Raw genomic sequence first — 20,437 nt, 5'->3', positions numbered from 1 at the left:
ATCTGTGACTGCTCCTCCATTTTAAGTCACATACAGTTTTGGCATCATTCAGTTGGCACAGAGAACCTAAAGTCTTACAGAGTATTGTTTGTTTTCTTTAAATTAATATCTGTGATTATCGTTAAATTGCATGTATACTTAGTTATATTATTCTACAAAAATATCAGTAATAAAGGTATTCCTGGATTTCCTGTATGGATTTGTACCTGCACACATGTCATACTTATGAAACATGTGCTTTGCAGTATTTGTGAGAGTAAACATTAATATTTAAAAACAACTGTTGCTGTGCTATGGCTTTCTTTAGAAAAAGATAATTTGATTGAGATTTTAATGATGCTCAACATGCAAACGCGCCTGATTCTTTCCATAATCTGGTGCTAAGGAAGAGCATACACTCCCATTATACTGTTTTTTATTTGAGTTGTTTTCATGTGCTTCATGTATTTGCCAGTAAAGTGGAACAATTTAATCAAAGCAAGGAAATTTGCTTTGAGTTCGTTACTGCCACTAAAGTTTGTATATAATCTGTTAATAAAGACTGATACCACCAATAAGTTATGTGGATGCACATCTAGTTTTGCGATTAAACATGTAACTAACTATACACAAAATAAAGAATAGCTCATTACACGAAGAATTGGTAATAAAAAGGAGTGTGATGGTTAGTAAGTTTTTCACTAATCCCCATGATAATTGAGGCTGCAAGTACCTCTGAAATGTTGGTAAAATAAGACTGCCAGAAATTACAAAGGATTTCTATCTACTCAGCTGTAAAGCTTGATATTATTATAAAGTGATAAGTAACATCATTGCTGGAAAAAACTTTCTTTCAGAGACTGTTTACATCATTGTAGAAGACCTCTATTTCATGTAGTTGCCATTGGAAGGTTTGCCTTTTTTATGATGTTCGTACTTGCAATGACAAGCATTCTGAATAAGAGTTTCAGAACTGACTATGGCTGTACATTAAAAAAGTCTGTGTGTACTGTTTCACAAAGTTTTAGAATTTTAAACTTTACACTGTGGTGTGTAGTTTCTAAACTAGTTAACTGGTGTAAATTAATTGGAATTGTAGTAATCTGCGTTATGACAGTTTGTAGTCCTGTTTGTGGTTACCAAGGTTTTGCAGAAACCTATGACCTCCATCTTAAATCCTGACTACATAACTTAATACCGTGGCCCACATTTACACTGTTATGAAAGCCTCATCTCATGTTGATTTAAATTACGTCTGGAATAAATATTTGTTGAATAACTGCAAATCATGGAGAAGTGAAATATGTAATTTTCTCCAGCCTGCTATCATTTCTTTGGCGTTCAATTCAAACATTCCCTTCATCGCCCAATTCTCGAACACTCCGAGTATTGCTCTTCCCTTAATGGAAAGGACCGAGTTCAAATGTATGTATTATACATTTTATATTAGGCACTGAGTGTGGAGTCTCCCAAATGCTTGAACTATCAGAATTCAGGTGGATGCACGTGGCATGCCTGGCAGATAAACCAGAGTGTGTGAAGACTCTCCTGGTTGCTGGAGCAGATGTGAATATTGCTGCCTCTCAAGCAAGTGTACGTTCCCCCTCATCATCGACTGTGTCCCCGGGATTTGTGGGAGATTTCCTGCATGGAAATTCCAACAAATTGCATACTCAGGTACGTTTAGTTTGCACAGTTTTATGATGTTTCTCTCAAACAAAGATTATACAGTGACACATCTTGGAAGAACGTCATTATTCTCGCAGGTATGAAAACCTTAAACTTCGTAGTTTTCAATTACAAGTGAAACTGATTCAGAATTATGGGATGGTTTACAAGTTACATTTACTGTGATGATGCTGTTTTGCCAGATTTTTGAACTTTGGAAAAGATCAGTTAACTGGTTGGGTTGATGGGGGGGGGGGGGGGGGGGGGGCAACTTTCACGTTATAATGAAGTATGGAATAATTTTTGGGGTAATTCATCAAACAGTAAGAAGATATTCACTCTACAAAAGAAAATTATTAGATTATTGGCTGGTGTAAAACCTAGAAATTCATGTAGAAATCTATTTAAGAAATTAGAGATCTTAGCTCTCGTTAATGAACTTTATTGTAAATATGCAAGAACTCTTTCAAACTAATTCTGCTGTACACAGTGTCAACACAAGGAATAAAAATCAGCTTCAGAGATCAATTGCCAATCTCTCATGCTTTCAGAAGAGTGCATATTATGCAGGAATCAAAATTGTCAACAGTCTACCATCAAATCTCACAAGTCTTGTAAATAAGAAGGAGCAATTTAAGGTAGCATTAAAAAGACTCTTAATTACACACTCCTTTTACTCTGTCAATGAATTTATATTGTTTACAAATAAGTGATAATTTTTTCTTGTGTGTAATGGGTAGATCTAGTTGTAGTTTATCATTTCTTTAGGTGAATACTTTGTTTTGTATTATGTAAAATTAGTTTGAATACTTATACATATTTATTTCTTCTGTATTTGATGTCTTAACACTTTTTATACTGTATTTTATATAAAAAAGCCTTTACCTGTTAGTATATTTCCTTGTATGGCAAGGAAAGCAAGGATTGCAGCCTATATACAGCATTGTCTGAAGTGAGGATCATATTTAGAAGATTATCTCTTGATGTACCATAAATTAACCAATGACACAAACTTCAGAAGGGCCATATTCTATAATTTGTTATTTTGAATAGTAACTTATAATTTCTATCCCTCATTATGCAAACTCTAATATTTAACAGATCTTGAAAACATAAACCATTTAAAACTTTCATACATCCTCTAATTAAAGAAAAGTTAACACTGTTAAATATTCATACTTGTAATTGAGATCTGCTCCAAATAAAATAAGGGCCTGAACAATAGCAACACTGCCTTGTTTGACCTCCAGGTGGAGTGGTGCATTGCCTTCATGATCACTGATGTTGGTATATGCTTTATGACTCTGCAGTTCTGTAACACACTCTAAACGATGCCTCAGTACCATGACGTGAAGTGCTGTACGTCCACCAAAATTGAATAGATTTATATCATGTCCCTTACTTATAAGAGTTTCAGTTGCCTCTCTTGTGGATGCCACAAAATTTTGTATCCTGAAAAATGTGGCTATAAACATTACTTTAAATCTGATCAGCCTTACAGGCTTGTACCTTATTAAATATTAACCATATTGAAAAATATTCCAAATACATTATAAACCTACACTGCATTTTATGTCATGCAAAATTTTTTTTAGATGACCCATTTTTGAGTAGTCTGATGACAAAGTTTGATTTGACCTTCAACATACAGTTCTCTTGAAACCTCTGTACCTTTACTAAGTTCCCCCCCTCCTTCAACCAGCCCATTAACCCAACCACTTAACTGTTCTTTTCCAAAGTTTAAAAATCTGGAAAAACAGCATGAACTTCAATGTATGTTCTCAGTGCTTTGATGTCGTATAAATACAGGCATACCTCGTTTTATTGTTTTTCGCAGATATTGCATTTTTTTACAAATTGAAGGTTTGTGGCAACCCTGCGTCGAGCAAGTCTATCGGCGCCATTTTTCCAACAGCATGTGCTCACTTCGTGTCTCTGTGTCACATTTTGGTAATTTTTGCATTGTTTTTTTGGACATAATGCTGCTGCACACTTAATAGACTGCAATATGTTGTAAACATAACTTTTATATGCACAGGGAAACCAAAACATTGGTGTGACTCGCTTTATTGTGGTGGTCTGGAACCAAACCCACAATATCTCCGAGCTATGGCTGTATATTATTAAATTATTTTAAGCTGTCTTGGTGATTTATTGATATTGTCATAATTTTGGGTGTTGACACTGTATAAGTGTGCGTGTGTAAGATGCTGACATTTCAGTTTGCTATGCTTTGCATTACATTTTACTAAAATTTGGCAGTATATATATTGTAGATGCCTTTGTAATGACTGTGACAGCAGAGAGGGAAATACAGTAACTTCTTTAAACATCCAATAGATGTCAGCCAACTTCAAGTTTTAAATTTATTTATTTTTATCACAAACATCCACATCTCCTATTTATAGTACGAGTTTAAGCACTAGATGTCACACCATTTCAGATTTGCGAGTTGCACGAGCTCTAATTTGATTTTTTTGGATGGAAGTATTCATGCACATTGCGAAAAAGGAAGTTTATGAAAGTCACATGGTTTGCACTTGGGCGACAGGAGAAGAAATATCAGCCTCAAAATAAGTAAACATATGATTCATTGATAGGACTTGGAATAGCGGAATGAAAAACAGCAATGGTGAAGGTAAGCTGTTAATAAATATAGAAGAAGTGTCTGAATTGTTAATTTTTTCGAGGTTAGAAGTTTGAATTTATTCTGAATCAGGTTTTCAGTTCCATACAGTTCAGACAGACGAGAGAATGTTTTTAAAATCTTGAGTAAGAAACTAACCCCCCCCCCCCCCCCCCGAAGTCAAGTCATTTGTTTACTGACAAATTGGTTGACGACGACAGGGAATCAGAAATTTTTATAGTAGATGTTGTGGATTGGCTGTTTAGATTCTGTTTTATTATAACAATGATTATACTATTTACATGGATTTTAATGCCCAAAATATGTGATCATCCATTTTAATTTTTTACTAATGTATAATAGAAAAAGAAGGCCAAAGAAGCCCTTCAGCAGAAGTTGGAAAAGGGGTAATATTCTGTTACTGAAATCACATTTTGATTATCAAATTGAAGGATGCTGGAGATGTCATCAGGCTGAAATGGCAGAGGGTGAAGGTCACAGAAGTCATGAAACATCTAAACCAACTGCTGTCCTGACTGGCTTAAGCATTATAGTTACAATAGCAGTGAATATAATGGTACCTGTGATAACCTGGAATCTGGTTCATGAAGCATTGGTTCCCTTAAGTGTCCAACTCCAACCCCTCAATCTCCCCAGCGCAGTCTGTTCACCATCACTGCCTCCACTTCACCATAGCTGACTTGGGAGTTTGGACACAACAGAATCTGGAGTAGCGTAACGCCTGAACATAAGGACAATTTGTTCTGTGTCAAAGATTTTGTGAACATGTTTATGTTAAAAGCAGAATTACAGTATATAAAGAATTCAAAACAAGAATAATATGATTCTTAAACAATAAACTTTAATTAAAATGTTGAGTTACTAATCACAAATTCAATCAGATAAAAATATTTTATATTTGGACATGTTAGTCCAAATGCATATTTAAAGAATGTGAAAGATTGGAAGCTTCCTTTAAATGAAGCTGGAATATATACACAACAATTTAACCCAGAATTTATTGCATCTGGTCGAGGGACTCATTCTTGACTGAGTTCTGGTTTTCCTTACTTGTTGATGCAAATTCTGGAGTAATACTTTAAGTAAACACTGCCACTAACTTTATCGAAACTTCTCAACAATAAATTATTATTCCAACCTCTTTGTTTTCTCAATAATAAATGAAACATGTGAGAAGTGAAACAATAGGAGAAAAACATTCAATCTTACATAACTTATAATTGTTATTTCAACCCTACTTGAGTATAAATGCTACATTTTTGTTGGTATTTCCACCTATAACCATGGAAACAATAATAGTTGTTAGCATTGCAGCAAATGTGATTGTTTCCTCATATTGAGTTTAAAAGTAAAAAATACCTGTTTGAGAGTATCCAGGGTGTTTGTTTGTTGAATTGTCCAGACTCCTTGTGATATGTTTGAGTATTGTTTGTCCAGTTGTCTTGGCGGTGATACCTCTCTTGACGCTGTTGCTTCCAGTAGTTATCGTTGCGTTCATTTGAAGTACCACCCAAATCACTTACATATCCTGATGCTACATGCCCCGCCCATCTCATTCTTCTTGACTTAATCACCCTGACAATACTGGGGGAGGAGTACAGATTTTTAAGCTCATCATCATGCAGTTTTCTCCATGCCCCATCGTCTTCTCTCTTAGGCCCAAATATCCTCCTCAACACCCGATTCTCAAACACCTGCAATCTATGTTCCTCCCTCAGAGTGAGAAACCATATTTTGCACCAGTACAGAACATGCAAAATTATTGTTTTTGTATATTTTAATCTACAGCCTCTTAGAAATCAGACGGGAAGACCAAATATTTTGAACTGAGAAGTAGCAAGCATTTCTATGGACCCAGCTGCTAGAATCGGTTAGTACACGACTTAATCTGTTACTCCCTTAATGTTAAGTGGTAACTGTATGTAACACCTGCTTTAGGATTCAGTAACTCTGTATTTTACTCACAGTGTGTACGGGGTTCGCCAGTTCCCTAGAATAAAAAGCAATTATTTCCTTAAACAGCATTAATTAATTGAAATTTGTAATGGAGAGACGTCATGTTTTCTTTTGGTACGGACTGATGTAGTGGCAAGATTATTTGGTGTAATAATGTAACACAGTAGGTTATCAGTTGACACAAATTGTGTTTTGAATTTAATTGGGGGCATGTTTTGACTATAATATAGTACAGTACAAGGCAGCATAACCTAATATTTTTGCTTCTGTAAGAACAGCAGACGGTTAAATTCAGCTCGTCGCCACGTCTCAAGGCAACTTTATCACCTTGCCACAGAAGACTATCTTTGTTCTACCAAACGTGTCACTGCAGGATACCTGTCTTACAAATTGAGTCAATTTGTTCCCAGTATTATGTTCTTAGTAGCCCCTGCCCATTTGTTCCTTCACAGGGATTGTAGTGCAGTATCTCAGTGTAGGCATCATAATTAAGTCTACTACTGTACATTCACCAAAATCTGCTGTTGTGACTCAAGATATTTTGTAAGAACTTCTTGTCTCTCCACCCAAGCTGTAATTCCTGCTCATTGCAACTCTTAATTTTACTGTCTTAACAACAGTAGAGACCTGTGCAAAGTCACGAAGTTGATCTCGAATTCATTGTCTCCCCCCCCCCCCCCACCGAATATGGAGTTTTCGTTCTATTATAATATTATAATTTGCGTCGTAATATCTGTTCTGTTATGAGAAGCGTTACCTGGAAATGTGCTCACAAGTAGAGTTTAGAAAAAACCCTAAGTTAACAGAATATGAGAGTGTAGTTGAATCTGTGACAGCCTCAGGTCTAAATATTAGAAGCGACATACAGAATTAAATTTCCCTCAAAAACATGTAAATCTTCAGTTGGTGTTCATGCGGCATGATGTATTAAGTCTTAATACAGAGTCTAAACATCCCCTGCCTTTTTTGGGGTGGAACTGAATTCATGTGCTGAGGATATGGTCCAGTGGCTGACTTAAGAACAAAATAAAGAATCTTCAGGTTTCATAAAAGCAAAGCATTTTTATTAGCTGTGCTTATATTAGTTTCTCAGGAGTTAGTTATATATAGTCCAAATTAGAAACAAACATAAGTGCTTGAATTATTACCCATTCAAATGGCAAGAATTCATTAATAAACCAAAATGTTTCACTGTTTTGTGTCCTTGAATATACTGAAGTGAACAAAGACAGCAACAGCAGAAATAAAATTTTTGAAATTTATTTAAGGCCTGTAACAACAAACATTGCAGGGTTAAATGGAAAATTTTAATATGGAGTAGCAAGACATTTAAATGAAAGACTCTCACATAATCTGCAATGAACTGAAGTAAGATAACTCAAAGAATTTATGACTATAGGCCTGCAAGTCATTTGTTCACAGAGTTGAAGGTTGCTTCTGAATCACAAGGTGCCCAAGAACTAATTCCTGGTTGATGATTATGAGGAAAAGAAATTAGATGAAGATAACGCAGCATGTACAGAATCAATTTTCATTGCCTTCAAATTCTTTTGCTCCAAAGCCCCATTATTTTGCAAACGCCAGTTTTTATATAATACAAGAGCAGGTGTCCTTTCTTCATTCCCTTCTTTCTTACTTTCTTCATTCCTTTCTTTCTTGTTTCCTTCTTCCCATGCCTTATTCCAGACCCTGATTTTTGAAGGAGAGAGCGCTGTTGCAGTGTAATTACAAAGGTTGCATGCAGTCAGACTGTCAACTGGCACGTAGTCTGTTCATGCACAACATATGCATTGGCAGCACTGCATTTTCGTACTAAGCACTTGAAAGAGGAGCAGCCCACAAGAATTTAACAGGTTGTGAGGGGCTGCCTTCTGTTTCTGCAACCAGAGGAGGTGCCATGCAGTGGTAAAAGATGACTTAATCAATTGGTATTGGTAATGTAAATTGCATTAAGCTAATTCAGGTTCAGGTACACTGTTGGACTTTATACATAATGATGACAGATGTTTAATTTTCAGGGGCCTAGTCTGCATTTTAAAACAAAAATACACTTTTATAATCATGTGTTAATAAGACGTCGTTTTATATCTTTTAAAGACAATATTAATTAAGTTCCACTATATCTGAAATTACTTGCTAATTTTTGACCTTTGTTATTGGTATTGCAGGCTTGTTCTTACATAGCTCCAGTCCTGATGTCTAATGGATCGTAATGAAAAGGAAATTCTCAGCAGTGTTGAAGTTCGCGATGTGATGAGTGATATTTCTGCTCCAGTTTTCAGATGTTGTCCCTTTGTAATTCAACTTATAATATTAATAGTTTATTTGAATCTCCGCAATAAATGTTGTTTTGTTATTTACCAGTGAAACATACACATGAGTATAAACATTTTTGATAAACGCTACATATTGGCCCATTTTTATCATTTTTAAGTTCTTCCAAATTACGTAAGAAAACTAACGCAGTTAGAACTCCATTCTTCACAGTCTGTGTCCAGATTAAGACGCAAAACATTCAGAAACAGCTCCTTTACAATTTTCCATCCACCTAAACTGTCAGCAAATTACTGTCAAAACCTCAAGTCTTACAAATTACTGTAATTGACGTAACATGCTTTGTTTTCCATGGCACCATGCTTTGGCCTTCTCAGGAATAGAACGGAAATGGGTGGAAATCCTGGAAACAAAACTAAAATGTTAAGGAAATTGTTCTTCACAAGGAATAGTTGCTGATATGTATCTTGGTGTTGAGGCAGGTTACGCCAATCATAAGTAGCAAAGTGATGATGCAGAGAGGCAGACAAAATGGTTGGTTGAATAACTGAAAACAAACTGCAGCTGACACTCAGGAACATGTGAGTTAATACAAAATATGAATGCACAGTGGCCACTTCTCATAATAAACAATGTTTGCTGATGCAATACACACCATATACTTAATTAAGAGGGCAATACGTCCAGTAATTTTTGTTCCTGACTACTCACTTGCTGGTCAGGATTACATTTTGTGTCAGCAGATGACTTTGTAGGTTACCTCTCAAAAGCTTTTAGTTAACAGGTATTTTTTATATTAATATTGATATATAGTAAATATCTCTCTGTATTTATTTTAAATTTATGTAAGTGTTACAGTTTTATGTTTCTTGGAAGGTCTGGATGCAAGAACTTAATATGACGATGATGAGTTACACTTTGTTCCCTCTAGAAAGATCTGAAGAGTTTCTGGTCATTAGATACTAAAATGCAGTGGAATCTATGACAGATTTCCTGGTGGTAATAATGAATGGGCATTGCAAATGGTGTCATAATGCTGCATTGTGTCTGTTCATTTATCATAATTAAACGAATAAAGTTTTGATGAAATTATAGTACAGTCTACAGTATCTTACAGTTAAGAGTTCTAACTCTGTATCGCTGCTTCTCCAACTTTAACATGGCCTTCATAATTGTTCCCTCCTCGAGAGCCTTAGATGCATCCTCATACTGGCAACAAAGAGTTTGTCTTGATGCCAAGTTTTGCGTAGTCCAGATGCCTTCATACATCGGGCGATGAAATTAATTATGTGTAGTGACATATTAATATGAAGAATAAATGCAGATTAATTGCCTGACACCTTCTGCAATAGATAATATATGGGCGGGTGATTCTTAATTGCATGCATTTCATTTAAGGATTGTGCTGTACTCCTAAAATCAAGCCAAGATGAAGCTCCTATAATCAAATGGTCACAAGTGCCTTGTTAGTGGCTGCAGTAATGAAGCATCAGTTCAAAAGTAATATTTGGACAGGAATAACTGGTGATCTCCTCATATCACCTTATGACTTAGTGTTTCAACTCCTAAGATGTCTTATTTACATCATAAAGCAGCTTTTGGACCCTCGTCACACATGCTGATGGATGAGATGAACCAAATTGACTTCACGGCCTCTGTGGCCTCATTTTACGTCTACCAACTCCTACCTGTGGGGGGGGGGGGGGGGGGGGGGGGGGGGGGCATCTGAAGGGCATAATTTACTTGGAAAGAGTTAACATCCACGACTAGCTTTGGCATTTGATTCAGCGGCTGTGACAACAGTAAATTTTCAGGGTACTAGTGCCAGCACAGAGCTCAGTTACGCATTCAAAGTAACAGACGACATTTTCAGAAACTTTTGCCAATACTTTATGAACATTAAAATCCTGTTCACATATTTTTAAGAACAAAAATAAATGTGCTTCTGATAAGCTGTTTTACTTGTCTCATTCCAGTTCTCACTAATGAAGAGGTTGCAACTCAATGTTTGTGGGAACTTTCTGGCTTTATTTTAGGAATAAAACATAATCATGTTTGATGCGTGCACTTAAGAAGTACATACTGTGTGGCTATTTGTAATTATCTGCATATACAAAATACTGATCTAGAAAACATCCTATTATTAAATTTCAGAAGAATTACATAATTGCTTTCTGTTACACTTGCCAATTCATGTCATAAAAGAGTTTACTTTTTCCTCCATTCCTATATTTTTACAGTACCAATTCATGTACAAACTTTCACATAAAGTACCCTCCATCACTTTTATGTAGTCAGGTTATCTTGCATGGGGCATCTTTGTAGATTACGGACTTTTAAATTACCACCTGTTAATATATCCACTCAGCCAGTCGAGAGCTGGAGACTAAGAGTTGCATTTGAGAAATCACTATTTCCAGCCATGAAGTGGAGGAAATATGCATTAACATTGAAATCAATGTTGTTCTTCAATTGTGCTGGCAATTAAAAAGCAAAATTCTGACATGCCTTTTTTTTTGTCTTATGGACAGAGGGACATGAGTGGAACCTGCAGCAAACATTCTAGGTGAAAAACAGTGAACCTTTTGTTGTTTTTGTATTGATGTTGATTTTTGCTAAAAGATGTTTATAATAGGAAGAAACAATCTGTCCCTCTGTAACCTTAATATAACACTTTCTTTATAGTTTAAATGCGTCATGTTTGTGTTTTAAAATTCAAATATATAATATAATTCAAGTCTATACACAAACTTTAAATTGTTGATGTTAAAATTTAAAATTAATATTCATATTTTGCGCTATTCATCGTTATTACGATGTTACAGTATTGCGCTTTATACTACTACATGTTTCAATGCATAGCATCATCTTCAGGTTTTTTTTATCTCTAAAACTACTCTATATTTTCAATGCAAGCTTTTCATTTATTATATTTGTTTTGTAGATTATTATAGTGGGCGTTCTGTTGATCTTCTTATTATTTGCATCTTATGTTTTGTTTTTCATTATTCTGTGAAACAATTTTCTTATTATTTGCATCTTATGTTTTGTTTTTCATTATTCTGTGAAAAAAAACATAAGATGCAAATAATAAGAAGATCAACGGAACACCCACTATAATAATCTACAAAACAAATATAATAAATGAAAAGCTTGCATTGAAAATATAGAGTAGTTTTAAAGATGAAAAACCTGAAGATGATGCTATGCATTGAAACATGTAGTAGTATAAAGCGCAATACTGTAACATCGTAATAACGATGAATAGCGCAAAATATCAATATTAATTTTGAATTTTAACATCAACAATTTAAAGTTTGTGTATAGACTTGCATTATATTATATATTTGAATAACACTTTCTACTGTTGTGTTTCCTTCTGTACAATGTGAGCTCTGGAAACAAATTTTGTATGGTCAAAACTCTATACAAGAATTCATTCTGGACTGCCTTGTCTAAAACGTAAGTACATGATGGGACAATGAAAATTTTCTTTTTACCCAAATAAAGGTGAATGTAAAATTCTCTTTTTGCATGAGAATCATGGTTTGAAGGTGTCTGGAAGAAGGGATGTAACACTCCATCCACCCTATCTCAGCAGTGGATGGAAGTGAGTGATTATGCTCTTTTCATGAATTGAATCCCAGTTACAATTCTTGCCCAGTGTAATTCTATCCAGGCTCGTACTTTGAGATATGGGGGTCAGTGCATGTAGCTGCTTTACTGTATTATTCAGCAGCTAAGATTGCAAGGAGCTTTATTACAGCGTCTTCACAATGTGTTGCTTTGGTACATAGATCTCTTTGTTATGCCCAACCCTTCTGTTCTGCATCTCATCATGCTGAGTCCTCTAATAAAATACATATTTATGCAGATCTAAATGGCACAATTGTATTCTGACGAAATTTAAGTGTTTTAATTTAATTTGCATTTAAGTTGGTGTGCGTATTGAATACGTGGGTGTTATTTGTGAATAGACAAAGTTAGGAGTTGTGGATTCTTAACCTTAAAATTTTCATCAAGCAGGCCTGTTTCTTCCTGGTGCTTCCAAGGATTGTGGACAAATCTTTACAATTTGGTGACTAATTGCATGAGGTAAGTTAAAATGGTGTGTGTTACTAGTAAGTAAATATATGTGAAATTCCAGCTTTGTGGCAGGTTAGGCAAGTTATTTCAACTGAAATAGTTTCGTAAGCTTAGAACAAGTAAATAAACCTCAAAAACATCAACAAGTGAACGTGGTCATTAACTGTAAGAATATATCTTTCATACCCTTTATGATATTTACAAGTTATCTTGGGCTAGAAATTCAGTAGCAATGATGGGCAAAGTATTAAACCAACCAGTGAATCGTAATGCACGCTACGAGTGACGGCAAGCAAAGGAACGAAATTGATGGCCATCACCCATACAAGAGATTTATTATATTCGTGGCAAGGCTGTTTAACTGCACTAATGAGTTGTAAAGGGAAGGACACGGCAATGCTCTGGTGAGTAATTCAAAGTGACAAAACTAATTCTCTGAAACAGAAAACGTGCTATTATGGTACAAAATTTAGGTTAGGTTCGTTTTTAGGTTAAATTATTTTGATTTTGTTTTTAAATATAAATAGATTTCTTGATGGTTCCAAACATTATTTGGGGATGAACCAACTACAAAAGAGGCCGGTTGAGGTAATAAGAGATTGGCTTATTCTTGTCTGCTGAAAAATTAACTTCTTGGTGCCAATATTGAAGATCTTAAAGGCCAGTGTAATGAGAGAAGATCGTTCATTCCATTGGAGGGATCAGATATATTTCAGGTACGATAATCCTGCAGTAGCAGGCATCAGACATTAATAATAAAATTAAGTTTGATTCATTGAGGTTGCAAGTACTTCTGAAATGATGTCGCTTAACTCCTGCTAGACTACAAAGTGCAACAACCCAGAAGACAGCCATCATCATACTCGCTGCTATGAGAACCTGCAGTAAGGACATTTCGGTACATTTGAATTTGCCAGCTTGCATGTGACTTCTGTAATATGTATTGCAACCTCTCATTTGTTTCACCTCCTCTGTATGAAATCCACAAGCAGCGCCCAGCCACAGTGATAACAACCTCCTTTGGTTTATAAGGTTGTATTTGATATATGCAGTGCAAATTATAAAGTTAAGGAATGGTTCTTTATATTTTTGCCTCACACAGTCAGTGATATTTTATTACTTATGTTTGAAAAATTTACAAGAAAATAACAAGCTACTTATTAGATAAATGGCTACAGGCTTCAACCATATTTAACCAGTTATACAAAAATCTATACGACAATATCCAAACTCATTTACATATAATAAATAACTCATATGTTAATTAATTGTTTCACAGAATAATGAAAAACAAAACATAAGATGCAAATAATAAGAAGATCAACAGAACACCCACTATAATAATCTACAAAACAAATATAATAAATGAAAAGCTTGCATTGAAAATATAGAGTAGTTTTAGAGATAAAAAAAACCCTGAAGATGATGCTATGCATTGAAACATGTAGTAGTATAAAGCACAATACTGTAACATCGTAATAACGATGAATAGCGCAAAATATGAATATTAATTTTAAATTTTAACATCAACAATTTAAAGTTTGTGTATAGACTTGAATTATATTATATATTTAAACATATTTAACCAGTTTTAGGCTCTACCAAAAAGTATTATTATTGGAATGGATTATGTGTTGGCAAGTGTAATTTCACTTGTCTTTCACAATAATATACATGAATAAACAAAATTATGTGATGTTAAATATTACATTTACATATTAAGATTAAAGACACACTTAGGTCATATTTGCAACCTTGAATTTATTCCCAAAAGTATAATTCAAACATCATAGCAGCCTGTATTCATCAACTGACCTTAGACAAAGTCCACAGCTCGTGTGGTTAGTTGTCGAGTTCTCAATTCGGGAGCCCAGGTTGAAACCCAAGGCAGTTCATGTGGGATTTATAGTGGGCAAAATTACACTGGGATACACTCATCTCAGAGTTCTTTGGTTCCCTCAGACACTAGATTAATATTGTCTGTTGCTTCGCATTATTTGTGGGCTGTAATATCAGGTTTCTATCAGACACATTTCCAGAGAGTCATTTGCCTCCCTTCACGATAATAACAGTAATGCAGTATTAAAGTAAAAACGTCACACAATTAAAGTCCATAATTTAAAATATAGAATGGTCTATGGATTGTATAAAATCTATTGTTGCCATGTGAAATGTGTTTCTGATGTTTCTCCTTTGTCAGTACTAAAAGAAAATTTGGGACCAGTTTTATATGGATCATTAAACGTTTATTATTATGGGTGGCCATTTATTATCGTTATATATGTTTAGTGTTTGCTTGTATACAGTTGTTCCACTGGCCCAGTGTGTGTTGTGATCATCAGCGGTGTACTGATGTTCTATTTCTGTGTTAACGACAGTTGTATACTGTGATGATGGGCCAGTTCCTGGTTTCCTGACTCATGTTCTACCATAATCCTATAAAATTATTGCAATAATCATTTGACAGTGTCCATAACAGAAATACTAATCAGCCATGTGGAGGCTCACACCCGTGCACTGATAAATGTAATTCTGAAAAACCTCCCTCACTGAGAGAGCATACAGTTCGAATGCACCAGGAAGAAGTTGAGCAGTTTACCCAAAGTCTTATTAAGTATTGTCATAAACTACAGTGAACTAAGGGAGTGAATAAAAGACCAGGGAGCAGCCATGTTGCCACATATATTTTGTTAGATTCTTGTGTTTCATTTTCTTACTTGAAAGTCAGTTGTGATTGGTGTTTAGTGTCTAGGGAGTGTTCAGACTGAAGCAATTGAAACTCAACCAAAACAGATCACACCGGACTTGAAATTTCCTGGTAGTCTCACTGAACCAACTCTTGGTCGCTGAGTTCATTATTAAATTATATTCCAGATCGACTGATTGAATGGTGCAAGAATCAGGTGACCCATTGACTTCTACACCTAAACGTGAACTTCATTCAAAGACCACACGAGATATCTTATTTAATTTTAGAAGCAACCTGCTTACATTGTCCGTTATCCAACATTTCTACAATTTCATGTGTGTCCTGACAGTGTGTCGATGTTGGTATTCTAGATTGTTAAGCCATGTAACTGCTTACACTTAAGAGAAACTACTGCCTACATCATCAGCCCTGATGATGGAGGGAGTAAATGCTTTTTAGGAGCTTGTGTCTACCTACAAGTTCCCACAGCATTTTCTCCAAAAAGACCAGCATCTACATCTTCAAAATGCTGTGAGAACCTCAAATTTCACATAGTGAAACTGTGTTCCTGTAATTTCTGTACATCATTCCAAACTAATGCGCTTTTGCAGTGTTGAATAAAAGTGCATTGCAGTCTGTAATCTCACGTTCAGAAATATGAAACATTGTTCCAATCTCTTCCTTACTGTGTCAGATGTCCTTCCATCTTGGCTGTTTTAGTGGCCTCTCATTTGTTTTATTTTGAGTTATTTTAAAAATTTCTGTGGCTTTTCATTAGTTTTATTCTGTTAAAACCATCATTGTTTAATATTCTCATTCTCCGTTAATTTCAACTGCATGTATCGCTACTTACAGTTATGCTAACAAACACAGTTGCAATGCTTATGGTTTCAGCAGTCTCGAATCTTATTTTTCTTCTCTTCTTAGTATCGGTTGGTGAATATAGTGACTCAAAACACAACGTTCGTACAGTCGTGCGCCATGCACTGGAATGACAGAAGAGTGGGCTATTTGTTTCTTAATGCTCTTGAGTCATGTTGCTTAATCTGTTGGTTTGCCCCAATAAGTGTTGACATATTTTCAACAATATCAGTAAGTCAGATTATATGGCGTCTTGTGACAAGCTGATCAGTGAATGATGCAGTGTAAGTGGTGTGCAAGGAAGAACATTTTGCATCATTTAAGATAATATCCAATTTTTTCATTGACTAACTAAGGAAAACTAGGAACAATCTGAATGAGTATAGCTGTTGTCTGGGCTGAGATTTCCTCAGTGTAGTATTCAGACACATTTAGTATAAATGAGATTTTAATATTGACCTTCCATACAATGTTACGATGCAGATATAGGACGGGCTATGAACTGGCGTGGACACAGATATCTGATGTGAGTACCTGCACTCATAAATGCATAAAACTCTCCCAATAAGGTGCTCAGTAAGCAGGTTTACTTTATCATTTTTGGACTCATTATTTTCCCTAAAAATTTTACTTATAGAATTGGTTTATCTGTTGGCAGAATTTATTGATTCTGATTACATAATTAAGTTAATGTTTTGTGACTTAAGGTACAGTTTTGCGTAAATGTAGTTTATTTATTCAAATAATGAGAAATCTATTACTTTCCACTGTAAAGACTTACGTTCAGATATTTTATCCACTCTGTGAATTTCTTAATGCAAGTTTGAGTATTCTCATTTATAAAGCTCTGGATGTAGTATGTGGTGCTGTCTTTCATCACTAGTGGCATGAGTTGTCCAGGTATTTATGACCAGCTCACACACTTCCAGCTTACTTTATACAAAAATCTTGTGTGTTAAAATAATGATAATTAGTGTGTATGTTGCCCTAACAAAGAATGTGATTTTGAATTTGTCACTCCTTGAAATCTCTGAAGATCATCCTGAGAATTCTGGTGACACCAGCAGAATGGGCATTCCAACACAGTGGCAGGAGTGGAAAATCCAGTAGGAATGACAGCTCCTCAAGTTGACAGGACATGATGAAAGTGGAGACATGTCATCAGTTCAGAAGACTGCATAGAATCTGTAACTTTGGCTTAAGGAATGAGCAGTTTAGAATGTTGAAGGTTTTCCAATGTTTTGTCAAACGCTGTTGATCTGTGCTAATTCTAGATAGGGTGAGTGGTCAGCGTCATGCCTCGGCCTGCTTAACCCCGGGAAAGGGAACTGGTATCAATTGGACAGTATGCTGGGTGGGCCCCAGAGCCAGTCTGGATGCTGAGACCAAATCATAATGTTACTGCTTATAATATTATATGACTAACAGTGCACAGCATTAGTAGGGGGAAATATGACAGTTTCTTACACATTTATCGTCTGAAACTCAGGACAGTTTTCTGGTCTGTGACCTTAGTTAATCAAACACTTTTCAAGAAACAATCAGAATTTCCCATAGTGCCATTATTCTCTCGTGCTTACTATCCGAACAACAGAAAACATATATGCCGGGACTCGAACAAAAGATACATTTTTTGGGTTGTAGTCTTTAAATTTGTAATCTCCTCTTCGGGTCGAGCAGTTTTGTTTTGGCGCCATTCTTTATTCGTGCTTAATTTCCGAGTTACAGGATCCGTCCCCACCGAAAATGGACTCATGACAAGTTTCCGGAAATTTCGACCATATCAATTATATATACAATAACTATGCACACAATAATATAAAAAATGAATCATTATTGCTATTTTTTAGAATTTACACTAGCTGTTGTATAATTTGCTATCTTAGCGCCGCGTAGTGTAAATGCAGACAATTAATTGCAGTAGGTTTGGAGGGGGTAAATCGAATAGCCGGCGTTGGTGTTAACTGTCTTGAGATAGGAGGAAGTATTAACTTTTAGGTGTCAGTTAAATGCGTCGTTAATGTGATTTGTTCAGTAATTACAAGTTTTCGTCTTATTTTGTATTCTACTTTTTAAAATTTATGAACCGTTTGCTTCTATAAATTAAATTAAAAGATAACACTCGGCCTTCTTAATCGTTAGTAGATTAGATTCCGTTTTGAAGTGGGTGCTGGCACTGCCATTTGATCAATTGTTTCGCTGTGAAAGTAGAACATTCTGGTATTTGCAGGAAGCCTTATTATGAGGTGCGTATAGTGTACAGTATTCGAGGTTCGACTTATTGTGTAAGATGCAGCATTTGTAATAATTGATTGTGCATACGTCTTTCGATAAAACATTACCAATTTATACGACTGCCTTGTCCAGAATTAATTTTGTCTGCGTTGACTTCAATTAAGTTTATTGAAGTTATGTGTATGGAAATTTCTTTGCATCCTTCATTGTTTCTGTGATTAATTTGACAGCAGGTCTTGTATATACATTTTAAAGTAGTAAAGAAGAGATGCATTTTATTTCTGTAGTTTGTTCGTGTTTGGTGCAGTGTTTAATTTTGTGTTTGGTCTTCATAGATATGGGGAAAAAAAATAAAAAGCCCGGGCGTTGCTTTGGCAGCCGGCCCACGAGGGGCAAGCCTGAGCTTCAGACTGCGGAACACCCTGTGGAGGCAGCGCAGGTAGTTGGAATAGGGCATCTCATTGAAGTATAATAAATAATCTGTAGTCAGCTGAATAATGCTTTCTGTGCATACCACAAATTTTCCTGTTTAATAGGAACAGCTTTTATAATGTGTTGTTTGTGTGTTTATTTCTTTGAGATCCCACCAAGTATTAAAATATCTGCCAAGTGATGCTTGCTGCTTATTTTCAACTTCATGCTGTAAGCTGAGTGACAATAATTAAGAACCAGTTCTAGTTATTCTGAGCTCAATTTCTTGTGCACAGATCTTAGCCCCAGCCTTTCTCAGAAATGGAACTCATAATTGCATTTGCTTATCAGCCGATACTTAAGAAGAAATTGACACACCGCAGGACTTTGGTATACTTGCATGTCCTTGGTAAAATGGGCAGAGGAACCTGTCAGGGATACATTGATTACTTTGCACAGAAGCTGCACAGTGTTTGACCAAAAATTTTAACTTCTGTCATGGTATTTTTATGATTTAAGTTTCTGGGGATTACATGTTACTATAATGATCAATCATGTGTTGCTTGGCACTTTGCCTACATTATTTGCTGAATGGTTCAGTTAAGGGATAAGATTTGTGATTAATGTATTTCCTCCACCTTAATTAGTTACCAGAAAAGTTTAGATAGAAGATTTCATTGTTGAATCAATAACTTTATGGGAGTTTGAATGTTGTGTTTTATCTCAGATTTAATAACTTTTTCTCATTTTGTGTAATTGTACAAGTGTTAACCCTGCTCAAATGATCTCTTTGTAAGTGAATTTTAGGTTGGAAATGATAAAGATTGGTCTCGTCTTCAGTCGATAACCTGCACTTGCAAATTTGCATTTTTTTTAGGTGTCCAGCAGTTTGGGTTCCCATGGGGTGTTACAGCTAGGGGATGACAGTCTGGCTGCAAACATGAGTGACATGTCAATCGGTAAGAACACGTGGATAATGATTGGGACAGAGAAAGGAATAGAGGAAATTACGTGTCTTGAAACTTTGTGATGTATTTTTTCTTTTAGTAATATTAAGATCGCGTAGCCACTGATTTGGCAGTGGGTTGATTGTTATAGCCAATTGAAATAAATAAGTTCATACGGAACATGTCAGGTCCTGGTAATTTTGTGTATCTTTTTTGGAAAAATTTGCATCTAAGGATTTGTGTGTGTGTGTGTAAAACTTGCCTTAGCTTTCAGGTCAGTGATGGTAACTGATGAACCATTAGAGCCAGGCAAGCAAAATTAAATTTTTGTTTGTGGAAATAATGCACATTATTTGGATCAATAACATCAATAATAATAATTATATTTATTGACAGCTGGGAGTTTGCGTTGTTACGTTAATTTGTCGGCTGGATTGAGGTGATGCATTCCATCTTTATATATGTGATATATATAATGCACTGTAACCTAATATTGCATGGCTGTGTCCTCAATCTGCAGGGTTCATTGCTATCATTCGGCTAAAAGATTAACACTGTCACCTTACTTCAAGATTTTTGTCGGACATTGGAATAGTGAATGACACTTGACCATTTTGCCATTCAGTTTCAATAGTAGTATGCAGTGACCATATTACGTCAGAATGGTATATGTTTCTCAACGTT

At 35.4% G+C, this 20,437-nt stretch overlaps 3 long non-coding RNA genes across 8 annotated transcripts in view; 2 read left to right on the top strand and 1 right to left on the bottom strand.

Moving 5' to 3' along the window:
• Nucleotide 1: 1 nt before the first annotated feature.
• On the top strand, nt 2–9,618 carry LOC110838120 (uncharacterized). 3 transcript variants are annotated; one of them, XR_002545968.2, is made up of 5 exons: nt 7–175; nt 1,430–1,656; nt 4,091–4,285; nt 6,083–6,164; nt 8,419–9,618. It is a non-coding gene; the product is annotated as an uncharacterized LOC110838120 (long non-coding RNA). The 3 variants fall into 3 exon arrangements; XR_015534207.1 differs by having other exon boundaries at nt 2–1,656; nt 4,726–6,164; XR_002545967.2 differs by having other exon boundaries at nt 3–1,656.
• LOC110838121 (uncharacterized) overlaps nt 4,881–20,437 on the bottom strand; it is a 59,826-nt gene continuing 44,269 nt past the window's right edge. Inside the window, exons 1-2 of one of the 3 annotated variants that reach the window (XR_015534204.1) lie at nt 5,654–5,850; nt 4,881–5,015 (exon numbers count right to left, since the gene is read on the bottom strand). This is a non-coding gene — a long non-coding RNA (uncharacterized LOC110838121). Of the gene's footprint in view, nt 5,016–5,653; nt 5,851–6,259; nt 6,285–20,437 lie in introns of those variants that run through there. The other 2 variants (XR_015534205.1, XR_015534206.1) reach the window with 2 other exon arrangements.
• Nucleotides 12,283–14,351, top strand: LOC110838122 (uncharacterized). Of its 2 annotated transcripts, XR_002545971.2 has the most exons (3): nt 12,283–13,014; nt 13,138–13,326; nt 13,890–14,351. It is a non-coding gene; the product is annotated as an uncharacterized LOC110838122 (long non-coding RNA). The 2 variants fall into 2 exon arrangements; XR_015534208.1 differs by having other exon boundaries at nt 12,283–13,326.

The sequence above is a fragment of the Zootermopsis nevadensis genome, unplaced genomic scaffold (assembly GCF_977971745.1).
Source record: "Zootermopsis nevadensis isolate Lab colony 2312 unplaced genomic scaffold, Znev_1.0 Znev_ptg000008l, whole genome shotgun sequence".
NCBI lineage: Eukaryota > Metazoa > Arthropoda > Insecta > Blattodea > Termopsidae > Zootermopsis > Zootermopsis nevadensis.
The sequence above is the reverse complement of the archived record's forward strand: the minus strand, read 5'-3'. Positions and strand labels throughout refer to the sequence as shown.